The sequence below is a fragment of the Leuresthes tenuis genome, unplaced genomic scaffold (genome assembly GCF_036924035.1).
Source record: "Leuresthes tenuis unplaced genomic scaffold, fLeuTen1.0.hap1 SCAF_17, whole genome shotgun sequence".
Classification (NCBI taxonomy): Eukaryota; Metazoa; Chordata; class Actinopteri; order Atheriniformes; family Atherinopsidae; genus Leuresthes; species Leuresthes tenuis.
Window position 1 is genome coordinate 28,515,013 of NW_027325371.1, and position 4,268 is coordinate 28,519,280.

The 4,268-nt window shown below is 43.0% G+C and overlaps 1 non-coding gene across 1 annotated transcript; it reads left to right on the forward strand.

Annotated features, from left to right (window-relative positions):
* Window positions 1-2,868: 2,868 nt before the first annotated feature.
* Window positions 2,869-2,982, forward strand: LOC140274333 (U5 spliceosomal RNA). Its single transcript, XR_011908297.1, has one exon. It is a non-coding gene; the product is annotated as a U5 spliceosomal RNA (small nuclear RNA).
* The last annotated feature ends 1,286 nt before the right edge of the window (window positions 2,983-4,268 follow it).

Genomic DNA, 4,268 nt, shown 5'->3' on the forward strand with positions numbered 1-4,268 from the left:
ATATTCGAAAATTTTCTTTCATGTTTTAAAGCAATTATTAATGGACATTCACACCTACTTGCAGCCGAACACCACCTCTCCCGCTTTTGATGATGTATGGACCGGCATTCTTACCTTTTCTAACACATTTTTCAGCAATTATGGTTGGAGAATCACACCTACTCACAGCCGAACAACTCCGCTACCGCATTTGATGGTGTATAGTCGGGATTTCTCACCCTTTCTCATCAGCTTTTTGCAAATTATTCTCTGACATTCACACCTACTTGCAGTCGAACAGCTCTGCTCCCGCTTTTGATTATGTTTGGTTAGATATTCGAACCTTTTCTTAACTGCTTTTTTACAAACTTTGGTCGGACGTTCACACCTTCTTGCAGCCGAACACCTCCGCTCCCTCTTTTGTTGGTGTATGTTCGGGCATTCGAACCTTTTCTTACCCGCTTTTTACAAACCAGGGTCGGACTTTCACACCTTTTAGTAGCCGAACACATCCGCTCCCGCTATTGATTGTGTACAGTCGGGTATTTTAACCTTTTCTTACCCGCTTTTTACCAAGTATGGTTGGACATTCACACCTTCGTACAGCGGAACACCTCCGCTCCCTCTTTTGATGGTGTATGTTCGGGTATTCAAACCTTTTCTTACCCGCTTTTTCCAAACTATGGTCGGCTATTCACAGCTTCCTCTCCACCATACTTGTATGGTTGGATATTCACACCCACTTGCATCCGAAGACCTCTGCCCCAAATTTTGTTGATATTTAGTCGGACATTCGCACCTTACCTGCTTTTGGCAAACTATGGCCTTCTTGCAGCCAAACACCTCTGATCTCGCTTTTGATGATGTAAGGTTGGGCATTCAGACCTTGCTTCACCTGCTTTTCACCAAATATAGTCGGATATTCACACCTTCTTGCAGCCGAACACTTCCGCTCCACCTTTTAGTGTTCTATCACACCTTTTTTTCACCGCATTTTATACATTATGGTTGGAAATTTTCAACCACTCTCATCCGAAGACCTCTCCTCCCGCTTTCTTTAATATATTTGAACTTTAGTCGGACATTCAAACCTTCTTGCAGCTGAACCACCTCCGCTCCCTGTTTTGATCATATATGGTCTGGCAATACTACCTTTTCTTACCCGTTTGTGAGTAATTATGGCTGGACATTCACACCTACTTGCAGCCGAACACAACCTCTCTCGCTTTTGATGATGTATGGACCGGCATTTTTACCTATTCTAACACATGTTTCAGCAATTATGGTCGGAGATTCACACCTACTCACAGCCGAACAACTCCGCTCCCGCATTTGATGATGTATAGTCGGGCATTCTCACCCTTTCTCATCAGCTTTTTGAAAATTATGATCTGACATTCACACCTACTTCCAGTCGAACAGCTCTGCTCCCGCTTTTGATTATGTTTGGTTAGATATTCGAACCTTTTCTTAACTGCTTTTTACAAACTTTGGTCGGACGTTCACAATATCTTGCAGCCGAACACCTCCGCTTCCGCTTTTGATGGTGTATATTCGGGCATACGAACCTTTTCTTACCCGCTTTTTACAAACCAAGTTCGGACTTTCACACCTTCTCTTAGCTGAACAACTCCGCTCCCTCTTTTGATTGTGTACAGTTGGGTAATTTAACCTTTTCTTACCCGCTTTTTACCATCTATGGTCGGACATTCACACCGTCTTACAGCGGAACACCTCCGCTCCCTCTTTTGATGATGTATGGTTAGGCATTCGCACCTTCTCTCACCCGCCTTTTACTATGGTCGGCCATTCACAGCTTCCTCTCCACCATACTTGTATGGTGGGATATTCACACCCACTTGCATCCGAAGACCTCCGCTTCCGCTTTTGATGGGAACTGACAACATAAGAAGTCCGGACATACTTTGATAGTATATGAATAAGTGGGTAGCTACTGACAAGCATTAAGCATGTCACACAGCCCAAACATATAACATTTCAGGACACACCACACAGTTAACAACCACAGTGAAGCGTGTCAAAGCCCAAACATGTAACATTCAACAGGACACTTACACAACACATTCAAATCAAACAGTCAGACAACATACAAGAACATATACCCCAGCCGGCATTGCTCCCTGCCTATTTTCGTACAGCACACTATGTGTGCGCACACCTTTATTCACAAACTCTTCAACTTATACTCTTTTACCGAAGTTGCTACAGCTCGATTGGCCGAATACCCTTTGATCCTATTTCGGTGAATTTGACATCTGCCTTACATATAACAGATTAGCGGTTTAGCAGTTTTAATTTAGTTTGAGTGAAGGAATTCATTTTATAGCAAAATCCGAAATCGTGAAGAACTCATGAAAGTAAGCTTATTCTCGGATTCCTGAAACTTTAGATTTGCTCTTTCTTTTACTGCAAAGTACAACGTTGTTTTTTTGTTTAAATCTTTCTAGACATGGTAAATATTAAGGACAAAGCAGTTTTCACATAGTTTGAGTGAAGGAATTCATTTTATAGATAAAATCCCAAGAGTCTGATGGGAAAAGAGAGTGAATGCGAAGTAGACTTTAACACGGCTATGGGAGCGAGCCGAGTGTGGGCTAACCAGGAGAATTGCTTGAACGAAATGCGACCCCGAATGAGCGGTCAGAACAAAGCCTCAATACGGGATTCTCGTGGTGTTTTTGTTGCTGCCTTGTCTTTTGCACAGAGTAAAAGACAAGGCAGCCATCGAATAGGGCCCGATTGTTCCTACTTGGTCAGCCGAGGAGCAAGGGGGGGGGGGAGCAAGCGTCTCAACCAAGCAAAGCTCACCATGGGGAAGGTGGCTATGCCAACAAGCCTGATGCCCTGCTCCCGCAGTGACGGATAATCATACTCTGGTTTCTCTTCATAACTTACAAGTCTTTCGCCTTTTACTAAAGATTTCTGTGGAGAGCAGCACTAATGAGTTGTTTCTATTTTTGGCAGGCTTTACCTTTGCGGGTGAAGCCCTTTCTGTCCGTGCAAAAGAAATCTTGTTACTGTGCAGAGTGACTTCTCTGAGTAGAGTCGCCTTACTTGTTGCGACTGTGCCGATGTTCGAAGCTGGAGTGCAAAGTTGTTGCTTGAATGGTGCTTGCTGGAGCGTGCGGGAGTGCAAAGTTATACCATTTAAAAGGGCTGAAGAGTGCTCAGTGCAGCGGGTGGGCGACACTCTGGCCACCTTGAAAACCGAGGTTACATCCACTACCAGGGGCAGCCCAAGTTCTGCCGCAAGTGTGGTGAGCATGGGCACCTGGTTGAGGCTTGTACCAAGGTGTTATGTGGGAAGAGCAGAGAAATTGGGCAAACTTTTGGAGAGTGTCCAAATGGCAGGAAATGTAATCTCTGTGGAGAATTAAATCACCTCTTCAGAGATTGCCCTAAATCTTTTGCCAACAAATTAAAGACGGTAAAGCCACAGTCAAGCCAACAAAGAGAAGGACCAAAGGTGGCAGTTGGTGAACAAAGTGAAGAGGTTGACCCAATAAATTCAAACTTCCCGCCAAAAGCTTGGATTGGAAGTGAGGAGCAAAAAGGGGAGGGGCCTGTAGAGGCCTCACCACTCAGTGTTGAAGTCTGTGAGAATTCACAGGCAGAGGGTGGAGCTACGCTAAATGAGGAGGAAGAGCAGACAGGTGAGTCTAGTGAAGATACTCACCTCCCCGAAGGTCAACAGAAGGTCAATTTGTTGATAGGCATTCATTTATTTCTTCACTTCTGATGAAGTTTCAACAATAAACAACAAACTTTGTATTATTAGAAAGAACCAGAATCATTCTTCAGGAATCCGAAAATAAGCTCTATTTTATGAGTTATGCACGAATTCGGATTCTCCTATAAAACGAATTCATTAACTCAAACCAAGTTAAGACTGCTTTGTCCTTCATATTTATTCATGTCTAATCAAGTTTCAACGATAAACAACGTTGTACTTTGTAGAATGAGAAAGAACTTCTTCAGCGATAAGCATCTCTCGACATATGATGAAGTACAGATTTTGCTATAAAATTAATTCCTTCTATCAGCCTGACTTAAAACTGTTTGTCCTCCTTATTTATCCACTTCAAATCAAGTTTCAACAAATAAAAAAAAGTTGTAGTTTGAGAAAGTACAACTTAATCTTCAGCAATCAGTATAAAAAGAGGTGCAAATGCCAACCATACATACCTACAAGGTGGAGCGGAAGTATTCAGCTGCAAGTAGGTGTGAATGTTCGACTATAATTTGTAAAAAGCGGGTAAGAAAAGGTT